Source organism: Lonchura striata, chromosome 3, assembly GCF_046129695.1.
Source record: "Lonchura striata isolate bLonStr1 chromosome 3, bLonStr1.mat, whole genome shotgun sequence".
NCBI lineage: Eukaryota > Metazoa > Chordata > Aves > Passeriformes > Estrildidae > Lonchura > Lonchura striata.
In genome coordinates this window covers 47062866-47078581 of record NC_134605.1, presented here as the reverse complement: position 1 = coordinate 47078581, position 15716 = coordinate 47062866, and the positions used below count along the sequence as shown (strand labels likewise).

At 35.8% G+C, this 15716-nt stretch overlaps 1 protein-coding gene across 9 annotated transcripts in view; it reads right to left on the bottom strand.

Moving 5' to 3' along the window:
• CHRM3 (cholinergic receptor muscarinic 3) overlaps positions 1-15716 on the bottom strand; it is a 264440-nt gene that overhangs the window by 13967 nt on the left and 234757 nt on the right. The gene's annotated exons all lie outside the window — the stretch shown is intronic.

Below are 15716 nucleotides of genomic sequence, written 5' to 3'. Positions count from 1 at the left end.
TTAAAATGTCCCTGAACTCTAACTCTGAATTAAAACATGCCCTGCAAGACCCGTCCTGAACTCAAAATCTCAAAAATCCTGGAGCCTTTAAAAATTAAGTTCCAATCATATGAAGCCACAAATCTTCCAAGTTCCAATCAACACTGGTTCCCAGTGCTATCCTGGCTCTAGCAAGATAGAGCCACAGCCTCTCTGCTGCCTCCAGCTATAGTTGATGACAAACAAATATATTGTTCTGCCTTTCCTTAAATTATGGAGATACAAGCCAGCATAATTTCACTGTGTCAAGCTACTCTAACCTGTGAGGATGCAAAACTCTTCCCATTTTCAACTACCTTTCATCTATCTGATAAAAGCAGTAAAAGTTCTCACTAGCACCTTTAGCATGCGCCACTATTCATTTTCTTCATGCATATTTTTATACTTGGATTTAGGATTTTGCACATCTAATGACTTCAAAATTTCTTTGGGAGCAACACATGGTAAAAGTTCCTTTTAAATTATGGTCTCCAGAGTCAGGAAATAAACCTTTGGCAAATCACTAAACACTAAAGTAATCACTAAACACTTCAGGAAAATAGCAGAAAAAAGCATGAAAGGGATTCATAATTAAGCTTTAATCCTTTTCCCCAAGTACTAATATAAAATGAAAACATGCTCAGAATAGGAACTTGCAATTCTCTTATTTTTCAGCCTCTTTAGTTATCTGACTGAATGCCTAGTAATAAATGAATTATATCATCATGAAGAAAAAATTCAGCTTAAAAAGTCCATCATTGACTGTAAACATTGAGTAAAATATGCTGTCAATGTTTGTTTGTTTTCTAAGTGTGAGTCCTTCCAGAGTCAATATATAATGGCATGAGATAGTAATGACTATCACAATACATTGATTTTACATAAAAATATTTACCCAAAAGAGGAGGGTTTGGTTCTGTTTTTATAATTAATTTCAAAATTCTGCTTTCCCTTGAGCTGTACTTGCTTTTGCTATGAAGCCATAAGACACTGTGGGATTTTAAATGGTGCAGTTTCTTTGACATATGTAGTAAATAGATCAGTAATTCCTTTCCTTTGCTCATGCACAATAACTAGCACAAACCTCTCCCCTATTTCGATATCTAGTGTAAATGAGGTTTTATTGTTTCTTTTTATTAATAGGAACAGAAAGTTACAATGAAGATGCCACATTATAATCTAATTCAGTCCACTTTTAACACATTCATCATTGTATAACTCAGAATATGAACACAATAATAATGAATAAATATTGCTCTGGTAAAGCACACAGTTAAATTTTAAGTCTTTTCCTGATAGAATGAAAACTCAGAGCAGTTCAACTTCTAAAAAGAGAAATGGTAAGACAGGACTGCTGGAAACCATCCTTGTTGCAATGTTTTATTTCAGAAGCAGGCATTTTTTCCAGAGGTTTCAGACAGGATGAGGTCAAAACCAGAATAGTATGAGAGAGATCTCCAATAATGATATTTGCTAAATATATGCCAGAAATTATTAATGTTATAGGGTGCAGACCTTTCTTCACTCACACTAGGGACAGAGAGCAGAGGATGAAAGGCAGAATGCATCTGCTCTGCAGCCGTAAATGTCTAAAACCTCTGTAGGGCAACAGCCAATCCAGTCAAGTATTGGTTGAGAAGTCTGACAGGTACATGTAGATGGCAATGATATCATTATGAAGCTTTTTAATAAAAAAAGAGAAGCTGGCATCTTCTAACAGAAAAGAAAAGATCAGAAAGAATATATCGATAAAGGAGATCAAACTTCCACTAAAATGGATAGAATTAAAAAAATACCACTTAGAAGTGATGGTAAAAAATAACAATACTACTAAGTAATAAAAAAAGTTAACAGTTAGGTAGTATTTCCCATTTTCATTGTATAACACAACCATGAACTAATCTGAGTGTTAGACTTGTAAGTTCAAATCAAATAGCATAAGAGATAAGGGATACAAATAATCTTGCAAAATTAAGAAGTAAATGCCGCACTATCTATCACTAAGTCCATAAACTAACTGTGAATTTCATTTAACTTCAGACTTTGAAATGGAGTTCCAATGGAAATGTAATGATAAATCCTTTCAGAAACGCCATGATTCAAAAGACTCATGAAGAGGAGTCCTGGGATCATTATAATTCAGCTGCAGGCTTTCAGACACTGAAGAAAAGTGTTGGAACCAAACCTTTGTTTCTCAGGTCAGTTCTTTCATGTCTGGACTTCAAAGTAATTTCTCTAAGTTATTGTTCCAATGAAAATCTGAAGTCCTTAGCAGTCCAGTAACAGAGGAAAAGGAGAAACTGAGAACAACCCACCATCTGTCTCCTGCTTTTCAGTGCAATCCAATTTTTTAAACTCCACAGGGATTAGCGGGCACCCTAAACTTGCATTGACTGCACTATTTGATAAAATGGAAGTGCCGGTGGGATGATTAGTACAACCTTTTGTTATTCTGCCTCTTCTACAAGCTCCTGTAATTGAACCATTTAATTCAGTAAAAAAATGTATTAACCATATGTTCATCTGCACAGAAAAAAGAAAATATCACTACCACAACCACCACCACTACAACATACCAGATCAGCACAACTGGATTTTCTTGCCTTTAGGAAACCAAGGCATGCTACATTATCCATCATTTTCCAAAGCTGCCATGCAGTTTCTGCTTTCTGTATAAATGCTGCAGGGAAAGAGCGTCCTGGGTTTGACAAGACGACAGTGGGATTCGCAGTGCAGCCGCTAGCACCTGCCAGGCAAGCCAAGCTCTGACAGAATGATGTGTGACCAAGTGGGAAAGCAGCCACACATACTTCAGTAAAACAAACAGTGCAGCACTGCCTGAGTGAGGCAAACATACCAAACTGCAAAATGATTATAGGTTTACATACCATGATAAGAATTTACAAATCATTGGTATGATACACTACATTACAATTTCAAGGCAGGGAGTATCAAAGGAAACTTAGTTTAGCCTAAGAATTTATAATTACTTACCTAAGATCATAGTAATGGTATTCCCTGTGGGTTTGAGTCCTTTTTGTTCTTGTTTTTGCTTTTTAATAGGCTATTATGAAAAGTACAGACCAGAGATCATCAGACACAGTGTACACTTCCAAGGATTATTCGGGAAAAGTGCAGGCCCAGCACAGGCAGTGGCTCTACAGACTTTCATACACATCCAACCTGCACAACCCTGCTCTCTGCCCAGCCAGAGAGAGTGAGGTATTTAATATCCCACTAAGACCAATGTAAGGGTAGGAGAAAGCATCTACAAAAATGGTCAATGATTTCAATAAGTGGGTATAACCCAGATTTAAAACCCTGAAATTTTGACTAGTCTAATTTATTGCACATTGCTGTAAATAAAAAGTAAAACAGAATAAACAGAAGCAACAGTTCTGTCACACATTTTCAGTGCATTTAATTTCTTTCTGCTTATTTCAGATTTAAATGCTTTTGTGAATACTCCACATTTTATGAAAATTTTTCTTTTCTTTAAACCTTCCTATTCAAGAAGTCTATTTTTCTTGCTGTCTTTAAAGGGCTCTAAGAAGGATTTTCTGGGAAGTGAGATGGCAATCTATGGGCTTGGCTATCTGTGAGCTCAAAACTAGAAAGCCTTTATGGCTGAAGTATTTCACATTGCATCTGTTTACACAGAGAAGAAAATTGCTTACCTTATTTTTCCATTTTCTTCTGCACTGCTCTTATATACACATTAGCCTAAACAGCAGAGAGCTCCATGCAGTGATTTATAAAAGTCTTTTCTAACACAGAGAAAGGAAGCCTTCAGAATACTTAATACAGTTACCTAAACTAGCACATATACTTTGTTCCAAAACTATTATTTGGCAAAATAAAAATATATATTTAAATTACAAGGTTTTCCTAAGGTTATTAGCAAGATCATGAATAACAATTTTTCAAAACACACAGAGATTTTTTTGTTGTTGTTTTTCTCAAAATACAGTGTATTTTTTCAAAATACAATAAAGAATTTTAAAAGCTTGTAATAGAAGATGAAAGCATTCGCAGTTATGTATTTATAGTAGCTCATACCAATTGAAGTTAGTGTAGCACAAAGTACAGGATTCCATATGAATGTTTATGTGGCAACAGGAAGCACAGTGTAATTATCAGTGAACATGACCTCAGATTTACCATGACTAAAGTACACTTGTATTAAATACATTACACTGAATATATTTTAACTTCTTTAAAGAATGAGAATACAGAACCATAGAAATCAAGCACACCAGGAAAAATCCTGGCCACTGTCTTGCACATTCACAGTAGTTAAAAACAAATGACTGATTTTCATATACTTATATGTATCTGTACATATACATGTAAGTATATCTACATACAAATGTATATCACATATGGTGTGATGAGTATATGTATATAGAGCTGCAGATGAAAGTATATGTATATATACACTTACATCTATATACACACATAAATCTGCAGCTACATATGCACATTATTTTTTTTGTCACATTATTCCAAATATTGTTATAAGGGAAGACTATTCTTTCACTAATTAGCTATCAACTTGATACAGATAATGTTCAGTCAAACATATCCTAGTAACCCTTCAATCCAAGCTCTTCCATTTTGCATTAATAAATATATTTTGTTTTCTAAATTCACCTAAATTAAATGCCAGTGTTTTAAAATCCCCTTTGTGATTAATGAATTACATTTGTTCATTATTTTCTTACTCTACTCGTGCTGCTAGTGTGAATTCTAGCATGAGCAAATTAGGAACTCATTTCTCTAACCATATGGATCCTTTTCATAACTTTGAAGAGTGTATAGAGAAGCTAATGCATGGCACAGAGCTACCTGATCCATCTCCCTTGCAGCCCTGAGTCAGAGGAAAGGAACATCCCTCCTGGGAGGCAGAGGCAAGGGGATGCTACCTCAAGTGTTCCTGCTGGGATACCTAAGGATGGCAGAGTGGGAGTATCTGAGTCTGTGCACCTGGCACAGCCAGGAAATGCATTGTAAAGCTGGGCCATGGCAAGAGCCTCTTCTGTGCCTTAATTTGCCAATTAGCTTTTGCTAAACATCTACCATCTCCTTCACTAGGACTGAGAGACTTATGTTCCTATTGCCCTGCCATATCCCATTGGCAGCTGTACCTGCCACATCCTCTGGGGATGTGATTGCTTAAACTGTGTTTGCTTTTACAGAATTTGTTCTTCCAAATGCCTTACTTCTTGTAATATGAATCCTTCACTGAGGGTTTTTATATTATGCTAGAAAAGTAACTTTGAATGTGTTTTAATGGCCAGTGGCTTCAGTGGAAACATCTGCTTATTTATATGGCCTCAAAAATAAGAATAAATACTGTGTTGCCATTAGAACCAGAGAAGAAAAATCTCAGATGTTGTGTCTGTGCAAAAAATACAGATAATAATTTCTGATGTTTTTCACTTAAAACTTCCATCAAAGATTGAATTTATTATACAATCTGTATAATTCTCTTGCATATTTTTTTTTACAAATATGATATCTATAACAAACATACATTCTGGTCTGCATAGTTAAAGGACAGTGATTTTCACAGATTTACTGGTGTTTCTGTACCATTTATTATTTATTTACTCCATGACCCAATACTCATTGATGCCATGAATTTCAGTTTCAAAATAATCCTATCTTGAAATCCTCTGAAATGATTCCCAGAAGTCTCAGAAATGAGCTACTAATCTCACCTGTGACAGGCCTCAGGGCAGTGCAGGTTTCTCACATGTAGTGGCAGCAGACTTGCCAAAGGAAGGGCACTTGTCTTTCTTGGACAAGTGCACTTAGTGGTTATTGTCGAAACAATTCATACAGAACAAAGTGAAATCTTCAAAAGCCTGAGCTTGGACATGTCTAGAGTTTTCAAATGTTTGAAAACCAGACCAAATCAAGTCTTGCTTAATTAAGATTGCAGAAAATATTGACTATCAACTCAGTTAAATCTATGAGGTACAATTCTCTAAAGAGATGAAATTATTTAAATTCCATGCAGTTTCAGTGAGCCTTATTAGAATTACACCTCATCTGTCTAATTGATATTAGAGGCAACAGACATGCAGCCTGAAATTTGTAAGAATTACAAATACTGAGAGTTTTACTCACTTTGAGCAAACCACTGCAAACTGACTTTGCAAACTTTGACTTTGGGAACAGGAAAGTTTGGAAAAAGGGTTTATTACTACACTGAATATAAATATGGTATTAGCTTTAACTGAAAGAAGAATACATGCCATTCAATTATCTCCTCTATTTGTGAGAAGTGCATATTTTTTCCTTTGTATAAAACCTGTTCATCTTAGAGACTTCATTTCACTATTTTATTATGTATGCACTTTTTAACACAGGATTTATTAGTATTTTGTTAATTAGTATAATGTTGGATCTGAGTTGTGATCTAGATTTTCAGCTCTCTTTATGAAACACTGTCCATTGACTCCATAGATAATCCTCCCAAAGAGATATTTAAAGTCATATTAAAATGTTCACTATGTGAAATAAAGTAATGGGAACTCTTAGACTTAATCATATAATTCTCACAGATGTTGTTAAATGCTAGAATACCTTGAATCAACATGGAAAAATAGTGTCTAAAGAGAAAAAAATAATCAAGCCTTATGATTTCTCCTCTTTTACTGAAATGGCATTGTCCTCTATAAAAATAATCATGTTTGAGCATGTTGATATTGAGAAGAGCTTGTTATAAATTCTAGATAAAGCAAAAAAAAGTTATTATATTTCTAATCCTGCCCTACTTTTAGTAATACTTGCATGCATTTAAATTCCATATTTAATGTCAATATTAGCCATTAAGAACCTTCACAGTGAACAAAAAACCTCATAGGCAAACCTCTTAACTATCTTAAATGGTATTGCTTTAAAATTAAGTAATCAATTGATTATGCCTTAAAAAGAAATAAAATATTGCCTTTTCTGTTTGCTTACTGCACAGTACACCTCCAGAAAAAAAACAGAACACCATACAAACACTTTTCAAGTATCAAAGAATTCAGAGAGCCTGGAAAAAGCTCTAAGGAAGCTCAGCTGACACCTGACACAAGCTTTTCAATTTCATTTATCTGCAAGAAGAAAATGAAATGACAAAATGTCTGTCAAGCCTTGAAACCAGAAAATTGAAAATATATTTTCTGGAAATCTTTTCCTTGGTGGAAAAAGAAATAGCCCAAACAACAACAACACCACCACAACAACAAAATTACAGAAAAGCCCCCTCTAACCACAGATTTTCTGCTTTTCAAAACAATACGTTTTTTACCTTCAGAAACTTATTTCATTTTCTCTCAGCTTAGAGCTGAATCTCAGATATTTTGTAACAAAAAGTGCTGAAAGATGATGAGCTCCATTCCATTGTTCATTGAGGGAAAATTAAAAAAATATTTGTGTTTCCATCAAGGTCTGGCATAGAGCTATCCAAGTCTGGATACAATGTCATGTTTACCTGGAGTCAGGTTCTGTTATATAAAAGATCTCTAACATGCATCATTTAAATGTGTTAAACAACATGAATTTGAACTTCCTTGGAGTGTCAGAGAATCTGAAGGTTTCTCTATTGAACTATTGCTGACCACTGGGTTTTCTACTGCAACTATGGCACTGCATGCAAGTATTAAAAGAGCAGACTGTCTACTTTGGCATTTGTTGATGATGGATAGTGTAGCAACTTAACATAAGATGCAGTAAAGGGACTCGAAAAACGCTAGGAAATTCTCTATTAAAGGAACTTCACTGTTATTGGCTTTGGTGATTGAGATATTACTGCTATCTACCGAGGCAAACCCAATACTCCCACACAGGACAGATGGTTTACTTAAAAAGTGAAAGGAAAAAAAAACTTCACAACCCTGTTGAGAGGTTTCAGTTAGAGAAGAGAAATCACTAAGAACAATCTACTGGCTAATGAAATCTACATAGCTTTTTGGACACAGACTATTTATATGGAAAAGGAAATTTTATGAGAAACTTTGTGTCAGAGTGCTATGATTTTAATATAAAACACTGCTTATTATTTTGTCTAAATAATGCCTTAAAGCATGCAATCATAACAAAAATGTGTCAAAGCATTTTTTTCTTGGTACCAAGTTGGTCAGAAAATAACATTTTCAGTGTATTTATTTATTTGTTTTACAGAATGGAAATTCTTATAATCCGAGATTTGGGAATATCTTTCAACACTGATAAGCTTATGATCTGTGCTAGTAATTTATTGGAATGGATTTGTTGCTGGGAGGTAAAGAGTTCTGTGTGCATCCTTTTTATGTATTATCTTTCTTTAATACACTTGCAAACAAAATGCTATTTTATGGTTGAAACAGAATATTTCTTACCTCAGTGAAACACCTTGGTAAATAATCAAGAAAAAAGGGAAGATACTTGTTTCTTTATTCACCAGTATGCTTAAAGTCAATCTTTCCATCTATTTAAAAGTGCAGTTTAACACTCACTAGGTGGCACAATAATTATTCAAAAGCAGAAGTCTGGACTTTGCAACAAAATCTTAAACAGTCTCTCATAAAGCTTTTGTTTTATACATAGAAATTACAAACCAAATTATATCTAGTCCTTGATAGGGACAGCAGATAAAGTGAATGCATGTCATTCAAGTACTGGTCTCAATCAAACTAGCAGCCAAATTGCAGAAAACTTCCCTGATGTAGTTTAACTTAAATTCTTTTTTTTTCTTCCTCGTTGGAATAGACACATCTGCAAGTCCTAGTGGAATTCTGTAGATTGTTCAAAATGGCCCATTCCAAACTTCAACCCCCTTTATGCATGCTGCCAGGAATCTGTAAAGTCTCTGGGAAATTGATGATGGCAGGCACTGTGGATTTTAATGCATGCAAGCAATTGTTCTTTAGTGAGATACAGACAAGCAATCAAATAATGCTCCAATGCTATGCTCCTTTTTTAGGCTTTGTTTGCAGGGTTTGTGGTTTTCTTTTGAGTTGCAGACAAAGATGTGCCCAAGTGGGCATGTCACTAAATGGAGACATCTCCAATGAAAACAGACTTGACAGAGAGGGAAGAGGCGCTAAGGAAAAAATAATTTTTAGCTATTCTACATAAATGCCTGTTGGTAGCTCTCAGGACAGGGTCCTCTTCCTACTAAGATTTAACCAGGTTTGCTTGACTATCTCCTTTTCTGCCCATTTGAGATGGATCCCTGTAATTTGAAGGTTTTGAACTACAGTTTTAAAAAATCAGTGCTAGTATAGAGAATTCACAAGGCAGTGATTTTATTCTGTGTGCAAAATTGATCTAGTCCAGTGATTCACTGCAGTTACACCACAGAGTATTGATTTAAGATCCTCTTGTCTGATGGTTTTAGGAGTTTTGTAGTAAAAGAGACATAAGGCTGAGGAGGGAAAATGAAGGACTCAAGGTTAAGAAAGTTAAATGTGGAAGTCAATGTATTCCTAATTCTGTCTTAGGGTCTCTGTACATTACAGGAGGAGTGATGTATGCAGATCTTTAAAATACTATCACCTTCCCTTGAAAGGGTAGTGCAAAGCTGAATTTAGTAAATCACAGGCATTGCTCAACTTGCATATATGCAACTTTGTAAAATGAAGGATCTTGAACTATATCTTTGAAGGGTTTTGTCTACACGATTCTAAAATTTTAGGATGATTCCATCAACAAAAAAGACCATTTTTAAATTCAGCAACTATGTTTTCATCTATCACTACAAGTTGTCTATTCACTATCTAGCTAACACAGTCATAGTACTCTGCAGTCCCTCCTTGTTTCTGTTTTTGAGGATCTGGGCATTCTGTGCATGGCAAAAGGAAAGACATGGAGATATAATTACATTAGCTGTAAAGGTTGCTATCTAAGTAACATGATTTTGCTTCTAAATTAAGAAAGTAGAGTGAAGTCATGAACTGTTTGCATTTTCCCTTTCAAGCTTATAAAGCCTGCATTTTGTAAACCCATTACAGTCTAGGATAAGCAACAAAAGACTTAGAATCAGGAGTCCTACATAAATTAGAAGGAAAATATTTCTCCTAGCTTTGATAGGGTTGCTCATAGGATTGGCAAATATAATATGCTATTTTCAAAAAGGAAGTAGAAAGCTAGAAGAAAGAGAATCTGTACCTGGAAAAAATATCTCCTCCTTTAAAAGGTCAGAAGTATTTTAATGCTTGAACTAAGAGCAGGGATACATGCTGCACATCTTTTCACAAAGTCCTATTGCCTCAAAAGAGAAGAAATAATGCTGCATTATTTCCTTCCATTCATCTGAGTCTTCCAGCTGCCCCACTTTTATGCTTTGATTTGCCAGGGAGCTGTACTTCTATGCTGCTGCTGTGGGTTTTTCTGACCAATTATTTTTTAGAATCAGAAAAGAATTCTCTATTTGGTTGCTACTCAGGATGGTATTTTGTTTGTTGCTCTTTTAATCTTTCTTGGCAGTCTTACAGGGATACATGTGGGTAAAAGCTCCTAGGAGTGAGTTGTCTTAATTAGGTAAGTATCTGCAGCAATCTGTGGACAGACTCCAGAGAAGATAAAACAGTTTTGGATTTCTACTGGTACATCAGAGAAGAGGACAATTTTAAACCTCACTTGCAGCTGTTGGTACCTTCTTGCCCATTTCTTGGAGGATTAAAGGTTTGCTATAGAAAGGTCAGTGCAGGCTTTGTCTTTTGTTCTCCTGCATGACCTGAGCACCAGCTCTCAGAGGTGTTTCAAACTCAGTATTCCCAGTTTGCAGGACTTGTGAGCTGGATCCTTGTATTCAGCAAGAATACAAGTTACTGCAGTGTCACTATGTTCTTAAAACACTTTCCTTTGGGCCAGGGCATATCCTTTGGAGAGAATGAGGTGTGGCTGTGGTTTGCACCCAGGGCAGGGGTACCAGGAGAAGAGTGGAATGGTCAGCATAAACTGCACATGCTTGTGAATGCTTGGAAATGAAAAGGACCTGCATGAAATGTCACTGCATAAACAAAGCCAATCTAGATAAAGACCCTTTTAGGGTCCCTTTTAGGACACAAATTATAAAATACAATACAAAGATGTATGATGGTGCAATGTTGTAACTCCTTATGGGAACCTGAAGTCAGCAGGTAAAGCAGGGAGGGTTTGCAAGCAATCCTTCCTTTTGGTATAATGATTCTTGTAACTGAAAGTAGCAACAGAATCACTTGAAGGAAAAAGGCATTTCCATTAGTTGGAGCAGCAATTCCCTGTCAGCAGTTCTTCCTCTTCCTTCCCTTAGCTCTCATGGCTAAGAGAAAAGCTATTACAACCACACGTAGTCAGGAGAGGAGTACAGGTGTAATGGATTGAACAGGTTAAGAACACCTGGGGCTTGTAACCCTCTTCTATAGAAGAAAGCATCTTCAGAAATTAACTACTCAAGAGAAAGAGTTGCTTGAAAATGGCTGGAAAAATGCCACTTTCCTAAGAACTGAAATTTTTATTTGTCATGGCAGAAATACAAATTCAAAGAGTAGGAAGAGAAGACCAAAGGTTCTGTTAATATCAGAATTTTATATCAGAACAAGACAAGTGTATGGAGTTGTTTTGGCATATATTATAAACAAATCAATGTCTTATTTCTCCTATGTCTGACAACAAAAGTGCCAGTGATGATCTTAGTGAAGAGAAGGAAGAAGCCATACTGCCAGCCAGGCTTTCAGAAAACCCACACTTTTTGTTAAATAAATACATAAATCCCTCACCCACTTACATCAATCTCATACCATTTCAGCTGAGACTTGAGATCTGATCGCAGATGCTTGGTATGGTAGCATGAAGAACAGAGCTAAAAAGAGAATTAAGTTTCCAAAGAGACCAGGAATTACGGCAAAGCCAGTGAAGCTGTGAGCCAGAGCCAGGTGATGGCAGATAAACACATGGGCTCTGAGTCAAGTCCTGCTTTCTGCCACCCCAACTGCTGCAGCTGAAGCAAATCTACTGTGCTTGCTCCTGCATTAATCATTGCATGGGACTTCTCTATTTCAGTATCATTTTATGAGAGAAAGGAGGCAGGGAGAACTGAATCTCAATAAAGTAGTTTGACATTAAAAGTGACAGATGAGAAAAAGAATGCATTTCCAGGCTTAACCTTACATCAGTCAATGGTGGTAGCTGGGAATGCCAGCATCTCCTTGCTATCAGGGAGGCAAAGATTGGCCTCCCTGAAAGGCCAATCCTTGGCCTTTCTGAAAGGAAAGGTTGCTGAAAGGAGGAGTTTATGATATTTCAGCAAACCCATGGGCACAAGGAAAATGCACTGGCTTTATCTGTGTCACCTGAAATACAGGGGCAGAGGGCATCTGGAAGGAAACAAACTGGCTGCTCAAGTGGTTCCATGCTGAAATACCACAAAAAACCTGGAGTCCACATCCCTGGTGGCTTCTTTATATTTTTTTCTTGGAAGTGATATTCATATTTTATTGAGAACTAAAGTAAAGGATATAGCAATGTTATTTGGAAAGTGAACATGTTAATGTTGTATTGACATTTGGAAAACCTTGATCTTCAGGAGGTCAAACACTTGCAATGTAGTACTGATAGCACTAATGGGCAGCTTTGAGTAGTGTAGGAATGCATCTGATCTGCTAGATTTATGCACATCATCAATACAGCACACAGCAGGATTTTCTAGATTTTTTGCTGTACTGTGGATTTATCATCAAAATCATGCAGGATCTCCTTGCCATTCTCAATACTGTGTGCCAAATTTTATAAATTTTCTAACTAAATAATTATTGAAAATTAAAGCATTGGTATATTTATCCATCACTGAAAAGTACCTGTTGACTTTGAACTGGCATTTAGCATCCAGTGTCTCCAGCTTTTTCAAAAATCCAAAAATCCTACCTCAGCAAGTGTGGTCCAATTTCAGAGATTAAGCATTCAGCATTTCTGCTGAAGTTACTGATAAATTTTAAATTAATAAAGGAATTCAAAGATTTGGAAATAAGTAATATTAATTTAACTACTGACACTTCAGAATATTAATTGCTTCCAGAATACTGGTAAGAGTTTCAAAAGGCAAAATGTATCAATGAGGGACTGTATGGAATCACAGTTACTTGGATATATATTAATGTTTGCCTGAGCTTTTGAAATAGAAACTAACACTTAAATCTCACTGTAACCTCTTTTGACCTGAGATTGCTTTTCAAAATGTTTCTGTGTCCACATCAATCCCTTTCACTAATCCTTACTGCTGCTTCACAATTTTTCCAGCTGAAAATGCATCCATGCAGGCAGTAACCTCCAAGCTCTACATTATTAGTGAATACAAATAAGCTGTGACTCTTTGGGATTCATGTAAACCTATCAATATTCCCATGCTGGCTGGGTTTTCAACTGCAAGAGAAACACTCCACACCAACAGCTGCAGCATATTAAAAATCAAAAATGAGGGTTTTGATGGCACTTGCACATTTCTGCCCTTTCATCTGTCCTCTATTATTCATTTACTCACAGGAGGAAATTACTTTTCCCGCCAAGGTAGAGGTGAAATGTGTCAGACAAGGCCACAAAATAAAAAAAAAAAAAAAATTCATTAGTGCACCAAAGAAAACAATTTCTGAGATACAAAGTGTCAGCAGAAATTAGTTTGTACTGTTGCATTCCTGTGACCTTCTTCAAAAAGGCATGTTTTTTTACTATTTCTTACTATTTTTTACTACTAGAAATAATTTTCAAGTGATAGGACTTAGATGAATCAATGTTTTGCTAGAGTCTCTCTGCTTATCAATACTTTTTTCTTTCATGAAAATGAGGAAAAGCTTTTCTGAGAAGGTGAAATAAAAATGTGTGCTTTACTTGTAAAAATCTGAGACTTGGGAAATAATAAATGCCAGTGTAATTTGAAATATTGTCCCTAATTGCAATGCTGCAAGGTTTCACACTGAGTTTATTTCAACACGCTGTTTGCAATTTAAACTTCTTATCTATTTGAGCAATTTAAGCACATTTGCAAAGCTTCTCATTTCTCTTAGTTTGTAAATAAAGAAATAAAGAAAAGAAAAAGAGAGAAAATAAATTAAAATGAAATGAAATAAAATAAATTAAACCAATATAAATGAAGTCTTACTATTACTTATGACCAAAAAATTTGGCCATTGGAAGATGGCGAACTGGAACCATGAATATGCAGATTTCCTGGCATGGGCAATGAGAAGGTCATCTGGAAATGGGGGGCACAAGCATAAATGGAAGAAGAAAGAGAAATACTTGTATCAGAAGAGGGAAATGGAAGACATTTACAGTTCCAGCCATATTACAGTCTCTAGTACAGGAGAGTTTTAGGGAATGATGGGGATGTGGCTTACAGGGAGCTCACGGTCAGAGACAGCACACAAAATCTCTAGAGCTATTGCCTCATTTGCAAGCCCCTGTTACCACAAGGAGATGAAAGGCTGGGGTTTTACTCTGTGTGTGCCAAAAAACTCCCAGGTATGGGAAACCAGTGCAGCAGGGTCTCAGTTTTGTGACCTGAGTGCCTGGCTCCCAAGTGCTAACTTCACTGTGCTTTCCACTGGCTGCAGGAAATATCACAATTAACTTCCCACTAACAGCCCCCACAACACATCAGGTCAGAGCTCATTTGAGACTGCCAGTGTTTGCTAGGTTTTTCATTTATTCATTGAAACTTTGGTCCAGAAATCAAGCTAATCAGAAGAACAAGAAATCAAATTTGGAAGCGGTATACCTGAGTAAATAAATCACAGATTATTACACTTACAGTGCCTTCCTCGGGTCTAGTCAAAGGCAGGGAGCACCAGTCATAATCTAAATGCATAAGTGGAGAGAAAAACAACATTGCTAACAAAATATTTGGGGATAACTGATACACAGGAACACTGGGCAGGAGTTTGGGATGCCTCATTTAGTAGCTATTCAGGAAGGAATTAATGGGGTTTTCACTTTATATATACACATTTATATATATTTCTCATTTATTTGGATGGCTGCATGAAGTACTTTTTCTTTCCACAGTCTGATATACATCAATATAACCTAACTCATAACTGTTTTTTAAAAAAATCTACATCAGTATGAAATAGGAATATCTTTTTGCAAAACCAGGAAGTTACAGAAGAGTAATTTCTCTATTAGCAGGTTACTTTTCCATTAAATAATCTCACTTCAGTGTATACTTGAGTTGATAGAAGTGAAATGAAAGCAAATTCAGACAGCTTAATTCTCTAAGAGCTATATATTAAAACTTAATATTAAGTTGTATATTTAAACTTAATTTTCTAAGAGTTGTATATTAAAAGTGGACGGCAATGAGGATTTTCTTTCTTTAGGAAGATACTTTTTTTTTCTAACATGTAAAGAATTTTACAAACAGCAAACATTTTTGTTTTCTGTTCATAAATCAATATATTCCAGTAAAAAGACCCATTCAAAATTTTTCCCCTGTATATACTTAAGCACAGAGTCCTTGTGCATGAATTATCACATAGGTAGAGAAGTCAAGAGGTTACACTGAGCTCTGCTCTCAAAAGGAGTCACTGGTGTGCCATCCTGTAAATCACTTTAACCCCTTATTTTTATAAATGGGTATAAAATCCATTTATTTACCTTATCACTATGTCCAAGTCCCAACTGAATTATTCTGCAAGACATATTCATGCCTTTGGAATAAAAATCCTTAAAGCTAATAGGAAACAACC